The 18,484-nt window shown below is 41.0% G+C and overlaps 1 long non-coding RNA gene across 1 annotated transcript in view; it reads left to right on the forward strand.

The window, feature by feature from the left end:
• Positions 1-15,625, forward strand: part of LOC123283764 (uncharacterized) — a 32,543-nt gene extending 16,918 nt beyond the window's left edge. The window contains exons 3-4 of the long non-coding RNA XR_006524430.2: positions 13,708-13,864; positions 15,193-15,625. This is a non-coding gene — a long non-coding RNA (uncharacterized lncRNA). The remainder of the gene's footprint in view (positions 1-13,707; positions 13,865-15,192) is intronic.
• The last annotated feature ends 2,859 nt before the right edge of the window (positions 15,626-18,484 follow it).

Here is an 18,484-nt window from a genome sequence, read left to right on the forward strand (position 1 = left end):
CATAATATACAAAGAACTCACACTGCTTAACAACAAAAAAACAAACAACCCGATCAAAAAATGGGCAGAGGACATGAACAGACATTTCTCAAAAGAAGATATGAATATGGCCAATAGACACATGAAAAGATGTTCATCATCGCTAATCATCAGGGAAATGCAAATCAAAACTACACTAAGATATCACCTTACCCCCGTTAGATTGGCAAAAACATCCAAAACCAAGAACGACAAATGTTGGAGAGGTTGTGGAGAAAGAGGAACCCTCATACACTGTTGGTGGGAATGCAAACTGGTACAGCCACTATGGAAAACAGTATGGAGATTTCTCAAAAAGTTAAAAATAGAAATACCCTATGACCCAGCCATCCCATTACTGGGTATCTATCCTAAGAACCTGATATCAGATATCTCAAGAGTCCGTTGCACCCCTATGTTCATCGCAGCATTATTTACAATAGCCAAGACGTGGAACCAGCCTACATGCCCAGAAACTGATGACTGGATAAAGAAGATGTGGTATATATACACAATGGAATACTACTCAGCCATAAAAAAAGACGAAATTGGCCCATTCACAACAATGTGGATGGACCTCGAGGGCATTATGTTAAGCGAAATAAGTCAGTCAGAGAAAGACGAACTCTATATGACTCCACTCATAGGTGGAAATTAGTATATTGAGAAGGAGATCTGATCGGTGGTTACCAGGGAAAAGGGGGGGTGGGGGGAGGGCACGGAGGGGGAAGTGGTGTACCCACAACATGACTAACAAAAATGTACAACTGAAATTTCACAAGCTTGTAATCCATCATAACATTAATAAAAAAAAAAAAAAAAAAAGTCAATAGGATGCTTGTATAAGCAGTGATAACCAGCTGAAAAATAAGAGATTCAATTTAAAGCAGCTGCAAAAATATAAAATACTTAAAATAATAAAAGATACTTATTCGTTTAGTTATAAAACATATTGGTTAGTGCTTCAGAGAATGGCCTGTAGAGCAGGCTGATGGTGCTAATCCTGGCTTCCACCCTTAGTAGCTGTGAGAACTTGGGAAGTTATTTAACCTTTCTGTGCCTTAGTTTATCCATTTGTAAAATGGAGATAATAACAGTGCCTACCTCATAGAGTTGGAAAGATTATAGGAGTCAAAAATTAAAGTGCTGGGGCCCCACTCCCAGGTAATCTGATGTAATTGGTCTGGGGTGCAGCATGGGCACGGGGAATTTTTTTAAACACCCCAGGTATTCCTAATGTATGGTCAATTTTTATAAACAGTAATTTAGGGAAGACCTGTTTCTTATACTGTGCAAATTCTTGTTAATAGGTTTATATAGCCTACTAGTAAAATATGCCACTGTGTATACCGATGTTCATAGCAGCATTATTCACAATAGCCAAAAGATGGAAACAACTCAGTGTCCACTGATGCATGTGAGTGGATAAACAAAATGTGGTATATGCATACAATGGAAAATTTTGTTGTAAAGGCCAAGTTGATTTGGACTCCTAGCAACCCTAAGTACAGTGAGCTGAACCCTGCCTGGTCTTTTTGCACCATCGTCCCACCTCCTGGGCTATATCACACAGTGCTCTGCTACTATCTTCAGGGGTTTCCTGGCCAATTTTTTTGAAAGTGGATGGCTACGTCTTCCTTCCTACTCTGGAGGCTCCGCTAAAACCTGCCCACCATGGATGACCCTGGTGGTGTTTGAAATACCTGTGGCATAGCTTTCAGCATCGCGGCAACACACAGCTGCCACAGTACGGCAACTGACATATGGGTAGTGTGGTTCCCTGATTGGGAAATGAACCTGGGCCACGGCAGTTGGAGCGCCAAATCTTAACCACTAGACCACCATGGGTGGCTAATGGAATATTATTCAACCTTAAAAATGAATGAAATTCTGGTAGATGCTACAATGCGGCATGGACCCTGAAAATATGCTGAGTGAAATAAGCCATACACAAAAGGACAAATAGTGCATGATCCTACTCATATGAGGTTCCTAGAATAGTCAAATTCATAGAGACAGAAAGTCAAATAGAGGTTACCAGGGCCGAGAGGAGAGGGAATGGGGAGTTATTGTTTGATGGGTACAGAGTTTCAGTTTGGGGTGATGAAAAATTTCTGAAAATGAAAACTTCCGAATAGTGGTGATGGTTGCACAACATTGTGAATGTTCTTAATGCCAGTGAATTATGCACCTAAAAATGGTTAAAATAGTAAATTTTGTATTTTGTATATTTTAGAACAATTAAAAAAGTCACACAAAAAAGTTGCCAGTCGTAGGCAATGAGCCACATTCTCCAACTAGTTTGAGAGTGTTGATGATAAGGAATATAATACAGGGTAGTTTAGTAATTGCCTTAATAGAGCTCGTTTAGTGATTGTTTTTTCCCCATACTGTTTTCAAAGAAGGTAGCTCTTTTACTTTCCTAACTATCTTTGGCTGTTATGAAACCTTCCCGCGTGTGCAGACAGCTAGAGGCATGAAACTAGAATCTGCAGGGCACTGCTGTGAAGACTGTTGTGTGTGGAACCTTTTGAAGCAAAGATCAGATGTGGGTCTCTGTCATACTCACACCTTTGCTATGCTCCTGCCTGGACTGCACACCCGCCCCAAACAAAACTGAGACATCGGAATCACTACTTCTATTACGTGCAACATTTATCAAGAGCAGTATAATTTGTATCTGACTTGATAATGTTTCTAGTGTTCCAAAGAGAAAGATGAATTGAACTGAAACATCTCTCTTTGGTATCAATTTTCATGAGAAAAATGAGACCATTTATAAACTGTCTTGACTGTTTGAAAGAAATGGATCATGATGTCAAAGAAAGGCTTGGATTTACTGTGGTCCCTGATGGTCTGCGATAGCAGAAGATAGATGCGCTTTCTTGGCTTGGTTTTTCTATGCAAAATAATTGTATCATAAATTCATATTGGATGCAAGTAGCAAGTTATTAATATTCAGAATTTTGAAATTCTGAAAGGTGTGGAGTCTACGAGATCTACTACAAATGCTTCTTCACCTAGCAGAGGATTCTAGAATTGCACTGTCAAGAAGTGTGCTCTTGAAATGTGGCTAGTGGCACTGAATGTATTAATTTCCTATGGCTGCTGTAACAAGTTACACAGACTTGGTGGCTTAAAACCACATGCATTTATTGTCTTTCAGTTCTGGAAGTCAGACTTTGCAATCAGTTTGACTGGGCCAACACCGAGGTGTCCTCAGGACTACACTTGCTCTGGGAGCTCTGAGGAACAGGCTGTTTCTTTGCTTTTCCCAGCTTCTAGAGCTTCATTCCATGCATTCCTTGGCTGGAGGCCCCCTCCCTCCATTTTCAAAGCCAGCAGCATAGCATCTTGCCTCAGTTGTCACATTGTCTTCTTCTTCTGTTCTGTCCTGTTCTCTGTCTGTTTCCTTATAGGAACATCTGTAATTACATTTAAGGCCCACTCAAAAATCCAGGACAATTTCTCCATCTCATTATCCTTAGTTTAATCACATATGCAAAGTCCCTTTTGCCATATAAGGTAAAATTCACAAATTCTGGAAATTAGGATGTGGATCTCTTTGGAGACCATTATTCAACCTATCATACTGAGGAACTGAATTTTTAATTTAATTAAATTTAAATGGACATGTGGCTAGTGGTTACCATATTGGGCAGTACAGATATAGAACCTTTCCATCCTCACAGGAAGTTCTATAGACAGCATCGCTTTAGAAGACATCGAGAAGCCAATTCCAATGCCTCATTTCATAGCTACAGGCCATCTTGAATTTATTGTTGGGCTGCTCTTCAAAAAGAAACTATGTAGATCTTTTTATAGAAATTCAGAACACATTTTCTCATAGATGGGCTGAGGAAAACCCCTAGTCATCTTTCACTGTTGAGCAAAGATTTAATGAGTATTTATGATGGACCAGGCACTGAACTCCAAAAGTAGTTCACAATCTACAATGTAGTTAATAAACATTGTGATAGCGGTAAGCACTGGGAGCATGAGATCAGAAGATGATCCTGGTGAGGTCAGGGAAGGAATTCTGGAGGAATTCCTAAGGTAAGAGGTGGCCAGGCAAAGAAGGGTGAGAAAGAACACAGGCAGAGAGAAAAGGGTAAGAAAGATATTGTTGGCAGAAGGAGAAGCATGGACAGAAGAAAGAGGTTAAGGGAGGACTTTGGGACTAAAGCAGTGCTATATGACTGACTCTGTGGGGTCAAAAGGGGGAAGGCAGAAAAAAGGCAGGGGCCAAATCTCGATGGGCCTAGTACACCATGATAAGGAGTCTGGCCTTTTTCCTTAGTGTCAGGATTGGTTTGAATGCAACTAACAGAGGCCCAGTAATAGTGCCTAGGGTTCTGATCACCCATTAAGACATGTAGGGGTTTCCCACACACATTCAAGCAATTCCTGGGCACCAGCTGGCTGTCCTATGATTCAGTGCAATTCTGACACTTTCTACCTGGAAATAGCATCAGATCCCACAGGTTAAGGACTCAGTCCCACAAGACTACCCACCCCCCACTCCCCACCCCCCACTTCAGATGCCAGTCACAATTCCAGGTTGTCACCTGTGCTTCTGACCAACTGGCTATAAATCAGAGGTTCCTACGACCCCCTCCTTGAGTTTGATTAATTTGGTAGAGCAGCTCACAAACCTCAGAGAAACATTTTACTTACTAGATTACTGGTTTATTATTAAAGGATATAACTCAAGAACAGCCAGATGGAAGAGATGCATAGGGCAAGGTATGAAGTAGGGGTGTGGAGCTTCCATGCACATTCTGAGGGCATCATTCTCCCCATGTCTCCACACATTCACCAGTCTGGAAGCTCACCGAACAACATTCTTTTGGGTTGTTTTGGAGGCTTCATTACATAGGTGTGATTGATTAAATCATTGGCCATTGGTGATTGATTCAACCTCCAGCCCCTCTCTCCTCCCCAGATGGGGAAAGAACTAAAAAAGTTCCAACCCTTTAATCTCATGGTTGGGTCCTCTGGCAACCAGCCCCTATCCTTAGGTGCTTCCAAAAGTCACCTCATTAACATAACAAGAGACACCTATATTGCTCTCATCATTTAAGAAATTTCAATGGTTTTAGGAGCTCCGTGCCAGAAACAGGATGAAGATCAAATATATATTTCCTATTATAAATCACAATATCACAGGGCCTTAAACAGGGCAGATTTTTATCTTTATCAGGACCAAGGCTGATGAGGAAGTTGTGCCTCCAGAAAGTTCTGAGGGGCTCCGATTCCTTCTGCCTCATTTCTCTGTCATCCTTAGTATTGTCATTTGCTAGGGGTGCCGTAACAAAGTACCACACACTGGTGTGGCTTAAATCGAAATTTATTGTCTTACAGTTCTGGAGGCTAGAAGTCTGAGATGAAGGAGTCGACAAGTTTGGTTCTTTCTGAGGCCTGTAAGGATGGCTCTCTTCCAGGCTTCTCCCCTAGTTTCTGGTGGTTTCCCGGCCATCTTGGGTGTTCCTGGCTTGTAGAAGCATCTCTGCCTTCATCTTCCTATTTATATTGCAGTGATCTCCCTGTGTGTGTCTCTGTGTCCAAATGTCCCCTTTTTATAAGGACACCAGTCATACTGGATTAGGGGCTCGCTGTACTTCAGTGTGACCTCATCTTAACTAGTTACATCTGCAATGACCCTATAACATCACATTCCAAATAAGCTCACATTCTGAGGTAATGGGGTGAGAATTTCAACATAGAATTTGGGGAGGGGGACAAAATTCAACCCATAACACCTAGGATATGGTCCTTATCCTTATGGTCCAAGACAGCAGCTAGAGATCCGGCCATCTCATTCACATTCAGGGTCTTCTTAAAGGGCCCACCCTTGCAGGTGCTTCTTTCACATTAACGCGGATGTTTACTCTGGAGGGTGTCTCAACGCAGCCAAATAGGAACAGATTCTGGCTCCGAGGTGCTCATTGGAGAGTTGTACTCCTGAAGAGGACACTGACCACTCTTTAGCAATGCCTCCTCTTAGAAGTAGGGTCAGAGAAAAGCCTGGCTAAGGATTGAGGAGAGGGAAAGTTGTTGCTTCTCCTCAGATCATTCCAGAAGGAACTTCATGGAGGAGAAGGGATTTCAGGAGATGTTTACAAGACCAAGTTACTAGGGCAATCTGCCTTACTTCCCACAAATTGGCTTCAAATGTTACATCCTACAGACCTGGAGGCAGGATTCATTGCCGCTTTCATTTGTTGTGTACTTGCTTTCCCTCTGCGTTTTGGGATGTCTGTTCTGCCGGGGGTTGTGGTGGTTGTATGTTTTTTCCTCCTCTACTAGATGAAATGTTCCTTGAGAGGAAACAAAGCCCCTTTTAAGTCTAAGTCTCATGGGGTGGGGGGGAGAGGAGATTTATAGCTTAAATCTCAGCTCCAGCACTTATTAGCTACAGGAATTTGGCCCTCTAAACTGAAGTTTTATCATCTGAAAAGTGAAGTGACAATATCTACCTTGCACTGTTGTTATGATCATTAAAAATAACAGTTGCCGTGCTTGGGCTACAGTAGATGGTCCGTGGTAACTCTTATCTGTCATTTGTCATAGTCTTTCTCCAGGGCCTAGCCCAGGGCATCTCACAGAGAAAGTGCTCAATAAATACTTATTGAGAAGGCTGGCCCCGTGGCCGAGTGGTTAAGTTCACATGCTCCGCTGAGGTGCCCTAGGGTTTTGTCGGTTCGAATCCTGGGCGCAGACATGGCACTGCTCATCAAGCCATGCTGAGGAGGCGTCCCACATGCCACAACTAGAAGGACCCACAACTAAAAAAAATATATACAACTATGTACCAGGGGGCTTTGGGGAGGAAAAGGAAAAATAAAAATCTTTAAATAAATACTCCTTGCCTCAATGCAAAATTTAGATAAATAAAGCCCTGGGCTATACTCAAGTCCGAAAATTGATGATAAATTAAAATAGCCATCACGGTATTATAATACACAAGACATTGGAAAAGAAATAATTATTAAATGCAAGTATTGTGGGGAGAAATAAATACATCGAATTTAAAGTAACACCCGAAGAACATAATAAATGCACATGTATCATTTTACAGTCACAAGACTTCAATGTCCCTGATGGAATAAACAGGACAATGCAGTTTGAGGAATGCCTTATGCACAGGAGCCATGTGTGCCTCAGATCTCTGATCGCAGGCTTGAGGGCAACTCTCTCAAACACAGGCAGTGACAGCCCAGGAAAGCCCCCTGAAAGAGAACTGTTATGTGTGACCTTGGACCAGAGCAGATAATCAACTACAGGTAATGCTACTACAATAGGAATCTTTTCCTATGACTTGGGGATACATATTTTATGGTATCTGATCAGAGGAAATGTCTCCCACACCTGAAATAATATTTTCATTGCTAAAAGTGCAAGGTCAAAAGAACTGGGTGTCTTATCTATTGATGGGAAGATGTGTTTTGAATTTCTAAAAAGAGTATTTACAGAGAGATTTTTGAAGAGCAGCCCAGCAATAAACTCAAGATGGCCTGTAGCTGTGAAATGAAGTATCTGGTATTGGCCTCCAGATGGCTTGTAAAGCAGTGCTGTCAACAGAACTTCCTGTGAGGACGCAAATGTTCTACGTCTGTGCTGTCCAATTTGGTCGTCACTAGCCACATGGCTATCTATATTCAAATTTAATTAAATTAAAAATTAAGTTCACTGATACTCTATCAAGGGTAATTGTAAAGCTATAGTAATGAAGACCAGGTGATACTGGTGCAAAGATGAACAAAACCAAGCTATTGAACAGAATAGAGTTGGGAAATAGGTCCACATATATATGGTCACCTGCTTTATGACAACTGCAAATGGAGGAAAGTGATCTTTTAAATTAATATGTGGCATTAATTCACTATCCATGTGGAAAGAATGGTATCTGGACCCACCTCTATATCTCACCATTTACAAGAGTCAACTCCAAATGGATTGCAGTTCTAAATAGGCAAACTAAAACAGTAAAGCTGTTAGAGGAAGATGGGAGGAATTGTAATAACCTGGAGTAGGCAGAAATTTCTTAAATAAAACCAGAAAACACCATAAAAATTGATAAATTGGAATATTAAAATTAAGAAATTTTTTCCTCAAAAGACACCATTGAAAGAATGAAAAGAAATCCAGGATGGGAGAAGATATTTGCAACACATACAGCTGACAAAGGATGCATACCAAAAAAATCCTCTCATAATGGATAAACTGGTATACTTATCCAATGGAATACTACTCAGAAATAAAAAGAAATGATTGCTCACACATGAAACAACACGGATGAATTAGAAATACAGTACGCTGAGTGAAAGCAGTCTTACATGAAAGAGTACATACTGTATGATTCTAGTTATATGAAATTTTGAAACAGACGAAGCTAATCTAGAGTGGGAAAAAGCAGAAATGAAGACTGTCTGAGAGGGGGCCTAGAACTCAAAACTCACTTGCTCAAAACTCAGCAAATGTACACTGAACGTGTGTGTATTTCATTTCATGTAAGTTTTACATCAAAAGAAACCTTAAATATTGAATTCTAGTTAGTGATATACATCCCAAAGTATTTAAAGGACGTATATTTCTATCTGCAATTTACTTTGAAATGCAACAACATTAAGATGGATAAAGGAAAGGATGGAAATGTAATAAAGCAAGTTTTATAAAATGTTAAAGGTAGAATCTATGTGGTAGGTTTATGTTTGTTTACTGTAAAATTCTTTAAACTTTGCTAAATATTTGAAACTTTATAATCAAACATTAGAAAAAATACAAATAAACAACTCAGAAAAATGGGCAAAAATTTTAACAGACATCTCATAAAGTTATTTCTAAATAACCAATAAACATTTGAAAAGGTGCTCAACTTCATTAATCATCAGGAAAATGCAAATTAAAATCATGAGACCCAATTATCACCCACCAAAACATCCAAAATGAAAAAAGATGGAAAATACCAAGCGTTGATGAGAATGTGAAACAACTTAACAGTCATATTTTGCTGACAGGAGTGTAAATTGGTGCAGACACCTTGAAAAACTGTTTTAAAATATCTACTAAATTTGAACATGGTACAACCCATGACCCAACAATTCCATTTCTAGGTATATACCCAACAAAATTCATTCATCATTCCTCATGTTCATCAAAAGACATGTATTAGAATGATCATGGCAGCAATATTTTTAATAGTTCCAAAATGTAGACTATTCCAATGCCTATTAACAAAAAAATTGTGGTATATTCACACAATGGAATGCAACACAGCATTCTCATGAATAAACTATAACTAAAATCAACATACGGATGAACTAATAAACACAATAGTCAGTTAAAGAAACCAGACACAAAAGGGAACATGCTGCAATGGTTCCATTTATACAATGTACAAACACAATGATACTACTCTACTTATTACTTACTATTCTAAGGATAGTGGGTAACTCTTGGTTGGAGGGGAGTGGTTAGTGACTAGAAGAAAACACTTCTGGGATGCTGGTTATGTTCTGTTTCTTGAGCTGGTTGCTGGTGCGATCCATTCATGAATTTCAGCAGGTTGTGTATTCATGATTTGTGTACTTATCTGTAAGTATGTAATATTCCAATAAAAAGCAGCCTCTGCCAGAACCTATGGGCAATAATGGACGACAGAGGATTTTACGTTTGAGAGACTTGAGAAGGATTTGAGGGATATGATCAGATTTGCATTAGGAAGATTAATCCTCGGCTTTGTAGAGGATAGCAAGGAGAGGAGCTAAAGGACTGTTTGTGGAAGGAATTTAGGCAAGCATCTATGAAAGCCTGAATTAAAGTAGGGCAATAGGGATGAAAAGGACAGAGTATAGTTGATGTTTAGAGGGCAAGCAGACAGAACTTGGGCAAGTCACTAAATCCCTCTGTGCCTTCGTTTCTTCACTTGAAAAATTGGAATAACAACATATACTTCACTGGGGCTATTTTGATGATTTAATGAGAAGGCACAGTGGGTTTAGTATTGTTACAAAAAAAAAATCAATGCTCATTGCACACTATGCAGAGCAAGATACAAGGTATTAAGATTAGAAAGCTTTAAGAGAAATATCTTAATTTGGCAAGGTCCATGGAAGCCTGCCTTCTCCCAAGCACCGGTAAAATCACCTCCCTGCCTGGGACTGGGTCAGTGTGGGACACAGGGGAGAAGCCCGAGGTTAGGATTGAGGCAGAACATGACAGGATCTGAGTGTGACATGGTCCTAACATGCCACGGGTGAAAAGTTAGGACTCTACTCAGGCGGCCCAAGCTCCAGAACCAGGAACTAAAGGCAGGGACAGGCGTTTCCCCTCTTCCTCCACATCCTCTCAGCTGAGAGGCGGGACACTGAAGGGGGCCAGGATTCAGTTGGGGCCGGAAAAGAAGCCAATGGGACGCGAGTTTTCTCGTGTTCAACCAATTGGTTTTGCCCAAGACCGCCCCATCCGGTGATTGGCACACGCGTCTCCCAGGGTTCTGCCGGCCTGTGGGCGCGGGTCAGAACTCTCGCGAGGGTGTGGTCGTCCTGCGGTCTTTGGTCCCGCTGCTAAGGGGTTGTCTCCCCGCCTCCGTGGCCTCGGACTTGTGGCGGCCTCGGACTTGTGGCGCCCTCGCCGCCTCCCGACCTTGAGCCCGGGGTTGTCGCGGGGTGCCGAGGGGCGGTGGACGCGGCGGGGGCATTGACGAGCCGCAGGCAGGGAGCTGCCTTTCCTAGAGCCCGGGCCCGCCGTGCCGAGGCCGAGATGAGGCGCGGCCCGAGCTCGGGCCCCCAGCGCGCTCCCCTCCGGCTCATCCGCAGGTGCGGAGAGGGCCGTCCGAGCGCCCAGGCCGCCGCTTGGCAGGAGAAACCCGGGTAGTAAAGCGCGCCCGATTAGGCCCTGGCAGGTGCTAACACTCTGTTGAAGGGTTTGCAGCCTTGAATGGGATATTTGAATTAAAAATAGTGGGTGAACTTGTGATTCTGTCGTTAAAACATTTTTGGTGCATGCAGTACAGTATGATAGAGTGCTCATAGGGATTAACCGCCTTACCCAAATGGTCGGTTCCTGTTGCCCCAGCCTGTTTCTGGCTCGTTCTTTTTCTGCTAATTTACAGATAGTTCAAGTAGGGTTAGGGTCGCCTTTATATTTTGAAGTTCGTTTCTAATGCAGACACTTAAAGCAACTCTATTCACCTCCCAAAAGGGTAATGCAGATTCCACCAGTAAAGGAGCATGTCAATATGTATTGAGTTCTTGCGCTTGTCAAACAACACAAAATTATCTTAAGGTACTTTATACTTAATGCTAAAAGTTCTCAGCCTGAGTCTATGTTGTCACTGAAGGGAAAGCACTGCTTTCCAAAAAAAAAAAAAGTCAATGGGGATTGAGAAGAGAATATTTAACCCAGCAGATGTCTGAATCTTCAGGTACCGTTGTAAAGTTTTGTGGAGAATAACAAGTATTGATGAGGATATGGAGAAATTGAAACCCTTGTGCATTGCTGGTGGGAATGTAAAATAGTGTAACCACTTTGGCAAAGAGTTTGGTAGCTCTTCAGAAAGTTAAACATAAAGTTACCATATGATCCAGCAATTCCACTTATCATGTATACCCAGAAGAATTGAAAGCAGGGACTCAAGTCACTTGTACACCAAGGTTCATAGCAACATTATTCCCAATAGCCAAAATGTGGAAACAACCCAAATGTCCATCTAAAGATGAATGTATAAACAGAATGTGGTGTATATATACACAGTGGGATATTAGTTAGCTTTTAAAAGGAATGAATACTACCTGCTACAACATAGGTGAACCTTAAAAACATTATAAGTGGAATAAGCCAGACACAAGGACAAATACTGTATGATTCCACTTACATGAGATAATTAGTGTAGTCAAATTCATAGAGACAGAAAAGAAGAGTAGAGGTTACCAGGGACTAGAGAGAGGGAAGAACGAAGAATTCCAGTTTAATGGGTACAGAATCTCTGTTTGGGATGATGGAAAAGTTCTGGAAATGTGATGGTTGCACAACATTTGAATGTAATGAATGCCACTAAATTGTACACTTAAAAATGGTTAAAAGGATAAATTTTATGCATATTTCACCACAATTAAAAGCAAAAACCAAAACTCATCAATAAAGTCACAACCAATCATTGGAAAACCTCATTTTAATTCTAGTATCTGCATTGTACAACTGTAATTTGTGAAAACCTTTTCAAACTTTGATCTGAGAACTGAGAGAAATTTGTGTTCGAAGCTTACAAGATTCTGTTTTTCAATGTATGTATGTTTGTTTTAAACTCTGACTATACTCGGTAGTATTTGCAGGATGAATATGGGTAATAATACTTATGTGTTAGAATTCCTAGGGACCTGACAACACATATTGTACAGACTGGAGATGTCAGCATATATATTGCTATATAGTTGGAAATAAACTATTTTGGTATTTTACATTTGAGCCTGCCTATCAATCAACATCAGAAAAACCATAATTTCAAACTAGCTCATTCTAAATATTCTAAATAAACAGCCAAGACAAGTGGCAGCTTATATAATGTTATTAGGTTGAATTTTTATCTTGGGTTCTTTTTGGGAGGTAAATGCTCTCTGCAGACAGTTAATGCATTTTTTTCCTTTAAGGAAGATTAGCCCTGAGTTAACATCCGTGGCCGTCTTCCTCTACTTTATATATGGGACACCTGCCACAGCGTGGCTTGATATGCAGTGTGTAGCTCCATGCCAGGGATCTGAACCAGTGAACCCTGGGCCACTGGAGCAGAGTGTGTCAACTTAACCTCTGCACAACTGGGTTGGCCCCCAGTTAATGTATTTTAAGTGTCAATTTCCTATCCATTTGACAAGTGAGAAGATGCTGATTTATTTTCTCCCCTTCTGTAGATGGGAAAATAGAAGGTATTCAGGCTGAGATGGTATGACGCTGAAGGCTTGATCAACTTCTTCAAAGATCGTTTGCAATCTTCCATTGTAATTTTGACTAATTTTTCATGTGTGGTTTGTGAAATCAGAGGAGTGATTGTTGCCAGGATATGTTATAACATGTTTCAGCTAGCCACAACCATGCTTCAAGGCTGCCAGCTAAATTTGTGAGTAGATGAGAACAGAATTATTTCTTTTTTCATCATAAAAATGAGTGACCATTATTGAGAGCAAAGAATTCATATTAAACTTTGTGTAGAGTTAAGTAAATCTGCAAGTGAGACACTTGAAAAGTTAAAAGTAGCTTATGGTGAAGAAATAATGTCAAGAGCAAGAGTTTTTGACTGGCATAGAAGGTTTAAAGAAGGTGGAAATGATATCCACGATGATGCTCGAAGTGGCCGGCCAGTCACCCACGGCACACATGAAAACATTGAGAGGGTCAGAAATTTGGTTTGCTCAGATAGCCGCATAATGGTAAGAAAAATGGCTGAAAAGTTAAATTTAGACGAAGAAACAGACTCATTCTGAAAGAAAACTTGCGGAAAGTTTCTGGCGAGAATATGTCTCCTACTATTGTGGTTGATGATCCTGTAGAGGTTAAACCAAAAGAGAGCTGCGCAGGAACCTGCCTCTGGGGTGCATATCCAAGGCACAATCCAACAGTTTTGTTTCATTGGTCTTGGAGAAACTTCAGGCTGAATCTAAAATGAGCTGGGCTTCTTCAACCATTTTCCTTCAGCTTTGTAGGTACGTGATTTAAGCAGAGTGGAAGCTGCAGAGCTGAGTGTGACAAAGGAGAGAGCATGGAGCTGGAAGTTTATTAGGAGGAATCTAGCAAACTGTTACCTCAGAAGGAGAGACTCAACATGGAAGCATTTCTACTTTATTTCTTCACGGTGAGCTCGTTTGAACAATCAGTAGGTTAGCGGCAGGCTAGGAGTGAAACCCTAAACAGGGAGCTAGAGATCAATGTTATTCTATATGGAAACATCTCAAAAAAGAATGAGAGAGTGGCCACTTTTAGGCAGAAATAGTCACTTGTAATAATGAAACTTCTTTTTGTTGATGGAGATTGTTCAGTTGTTGGAAACAGATATTCAAGGCTGTCAGCGAGAAAGAAATAGATGAAGTTGTAAGGAATGGTTTATGGAAAAGTACACTCTCCCCTTCTACTCCCCCCCCCCCCTCAAAAAATCAGGACCTGATTTTGGTCAGAAGCTCACAAAGCCTTCTATTCTTTATGTAATCTAAATTTCAATTTTAAACAGATTTTTGTATGTAAACTGTTCAGGTCTGGAATTTGGGATGAAGGGTAGACAAATAGGGCTTAGTTTTGATCTTAAGTTCTTTCATCAGGAGAATGACATTCCATAGGCTGAGCAGAGTTTCGAAAGGCATTCCTGCAAATAGCAACAAGTAAACAACAACACACAATCTTCTCAACAAGAACGGACTGAGTTTTTTTTTTTTCAAAGATTGGCACCTGAGCTAACATCTGTTGCCAGTCTTCTTTCTTTTTTCCTTCTTCTTCTTCTCTCCAAAGCCCCCCCAGTACATAGTTGTGTATTCTTAGTTGTGGGTCCTTCTAGTTGTGGCATGTGGGATGCTGCCTCAGCATGGCCTGATGAACGGTGCCATGTCCATGCCCAGTATCAGAACCTGTAAAATCCTGGGCCGCCGAAGCAGAGCGCGCAAACTTAACCACTGGGCGACAGGGCCTGCCCCCTTGCCAATCTTTTTTTTGGGCGGCAACCACTGAGTTTTGACCTTCACATTTTCCGTGTTGTACTACTGACTGAGCATATTGGTCATATTCTAAGCATCAGCTCTAATAAGCATTCATCAAAGGGAAGGCATGACCTTGAATATTCATGAGGCCACAAATAGCTTCAAGTACATTATGGTCAAGTCAATTGGTAGTTTTGCTGAGACATTAATAAAAAAGCATTGGTAATTCATGTCAGAGTGATATAGATATGGCATTCTTCTGCAGAAGTAATAGGTGAAAAATGGTTTCACACGAAAGAAATTTTGATAAACCTAGAAAATAATGCACAGAAAAGAATTTCTGACTATTTTGTCCATTAACATGAGCGTTTTAGTTAAGGAACCAGTCGAGTCGTGTGCTGTTCCTTCCCAAAAGAATAAATTTTGAGTTCAACGAGTATGAACTTCTCATTCAGAAACTCAGGTTCTTTGCCCTTGTTTCCTTCCCAATCCCTAGGATGAAGCTACAATCGCTCAGTATTGGTATTGTTGCAAGCTAGATACACCACAACTACAGCACGCGGGACTGAAGTCAGAGCCCTGTGGCAGTGACCCTGAGAAGACTGGTTTCATTAGTTATACCATTACTTTTTCTTTTTTAAAGCCTCCCAGAAATTCAAGTTTACATTTCATGGAACATGAGCCAAAACTAATTGAGGTTGTTTATGGAAAAATCATCTCATTTTAATGGTCTGTACCTCTGGGACACTGCTGGCCAAAGCTGTATGGCCCACAAGGCAAAAATTATGATAATTAGACTGTTTTTCCTATTGTCTTATTTCCATGACTGAATTTTTATGTGAACTTTGGATGGTGTTTTGTACTGTGTAATGAAATTTATTACAAGTATATGTACATGACATTCCAGTAAACCATAAATTGATTTCTTACTAGTTTTGATAATCTGTGTTTTATTATGAGGTATTTGCTAATCCTCCAAATTTTAGCCACATGCTCATGTCTCTCATGATTTCAATCTAAATAAATTTTAGCTTCATTGCTATACCTCTGAAATGTTTTAAATTGACTAACGAATAGATAAGATCTACCCATAAGGCACTTATAAAAACTGTGGAGTTGGTGTGGTGAGTGCTGACTCCAGCTGTATTGTGATCTTAAGCTTTCCATCTGTGTTAGTTACCTGAGGCTTCCGTAACCAATTACTGAAAACTTGGTGGCTTAAACAACAGAAATGTATTCTCTCACAATTGTGGAGGCAAGAAGTCAGAAATCAGTTCCACTGGGTCATTCTAGTATATTCTTCCTAGGAGGCTGGGATCTGTTCCTCGCCTCTTCCAGCTTCTGGTGGCTGCCAGCATTCCTCAGCTTGAGGTCGTGTCATTCCAGCCTTCAAGGCCAACACCAGATCTCTCTGCTTCGTCCTCTTGTGGCCTCCTCCTTTGTGCATGGAATCACCTTCTGCCTCCCTCTTATAAAGGCGCCTGTGATTGGGCTGAGGGCCCACAGAGGCTATCCAGGATAATCGCTCCATCTCAAGATCCTTAGCCTAACCCTGTCTTTTTCCAATGAGGTAACGTTGACAGGTTCAAGATTAGGACCTGATATTCTTGGGGGCCATTATTCAGCCTGCTACACCATCTCTCTAGGTTTTGACAGGTTTTTCTTCTGTAAAACAAGGTGGTTGTACCAAATAATCTCTAGAACAGTACTGCCAATAAAAACTCTCAGCAGTAATGGAAATGTGTAGAGTAGCCCCCAGCCCCACGTGGCTATTGAGCACTTGAAACGTGGCTGATGCAACTGAGGAGCTGAAATTTTAATTTTATTTAGTTTTGATTTAAATTTAAATAGCCCCATGTGTCATATTAGACAATGTGGTTCTGGTATCTCTGTAGTTCTAAATACTGTATTCTGAAGCATCTTTAAAAAAAAAAAAATCCTTGTTTTTCCCACCCTCTGTGTATAAAACTGCTCACATCTTTCATCTATCATTTAGTCTAGTGGACTTCAAACTTTTTAGCCAAAATCCTTTTTACCAAAAAAAATTATCTGGAAAACCAAGGTGTAAACAGGCTGCACTTCAAGTCCTGAAGTCGGTAGCGGGAGGAGGATCTGTGGCAGACGCTTCAAGGGGCAAAGAACCTCCTCTAGGACTCAGTGGAATGGAGCTACCTGTGAAACCAGTGGTTACTCCTGGAAACTATTTGCTAGTGTCTTCAGCCAGACTTTCACACTTGTAGTTTCACATCTTTCATCTTGACAGTAACTAGAAAACATTGTCATTCTCATGGCCTGTTTTCAGTTGCACAGGAGCACTGTTGATGTGGCATCTTATGCACTCCTTGTTCTGCCAGGACACTTACTATAGGCTGTTAAGGCGTTAGGCCTATTTCCTCTCCATTTTTCTTCCCCTTCACCTACTCAGCATTGGACGGCAGCTCATATAGGCCTTTTGCCCCCTCATTACCCCTCCCCGCCCCATTGCCGACTAGTCACAGCACTCTGCTAAGGAGGACTCTGGGGCCCTTACACGGGAGGCCTTGATCAATGGACCGACTGCAACCATATCCACTGATTTTTGTCTGCTGTGTTCACTGAGGTGTTCACAATACCTAGAATAGTACCTGGCCCATAGGAGGTGCTCTATTGCTTATTGGATGGACACTAAAGCCAGCATTTTGCTAGTATATAAACACTAAATACCAGTATTGTCATTTTGTTATAATATTACAATGATTATACAATATTATAAAAATGATCCTATGGTACTACCAATGAATGACATTTACTGAGTGCTTACTACTCACCAGGTAGTTAGATGTACCATGTATAAACTCAACTTTAATAACTATGAATACCAGTTTACAGATAAAGAAGGGAGGGGATTTAACCTAGGCTTTTAATACTATGCTGCTAAGAACAGGTAGCTGTAAGCCACTCACCTGAATGTCAAATATAATTCAACTCACTACCAGTTATTGATATTAAGCTTAATTATAAATGATACTGCTCCTTATACTATAGTCATGATGGGTTTGGGGCTAAGTTAAGTATTTGAGGACCTATAACATGCCAGGCACTCAACTAGACCCTAGGAATATGGTGGGAACCAAGATGGACTCTACCTGTAACAGTCCAGAGGTTGCAGAATGTAGGGGCAGGGGCAGTCAGACAAGTATACAAGCAACTGCACATGTACTTCTAAGTATAAGGCCATCACAGGGTGCCATAGAAATCCAGGACAGGAGCACTTATGGCGGGGGGCCATAAGGTCACAGGAAAGTTGGGTAGGAGTGGGAAGCATATGGGTGGTAGGGAGCATTCGAGGTAAAATTAGAGCATTCAGCAGTCTGAGAGGCCAGAAGGCAACTTGACATTTTAGAACGGTCTGAACATCCACCTTAGCCCTGCATACAAGCTGTCATGAAATGCTCACTCTAAGGTTTCACTTAGCCTTTCCCTAAACCTTTAAACACATCCCTCCTCAGGGCATTAGCACTTGCTCTCCCTCTGCCTGAAACGCTCTTCACCCATCTATGTAACCATGGCATCTCCTTCATGTCTTCTGTGCTCAGTCCTTCCCTGGCCAGTCCTATCTGAAATTCTAAGTCCACATACATGCACTACTTCCTGTTTCCCATCCTTTCCCCCACCCCTCACAATTATGGCCTTCTAACATATTAATTAAATTACCTAAAGTTATGAGGCTGGATTTTACAGTACAATATGGAATATAAAAGAAATGAAGTTTAGGGGCTGGCCGTGTGGCAAAGTGGTTAAGTTTGGTG

The sequence above is a fragment of the Equus asinus genome, chromosome 3 (assembly GCF_041296235.1).
Source record: "Equus asinus isolate D_3611 breed Donkey chromosome 3, EquAss-T2T_v2, whole genome shotgun sequence".
Lineage (NCBI taxonomy): Eukaryota > Metazoa > Chordata > Mammalia > Perissodactyla > Equidae > Equus > Equus asinus.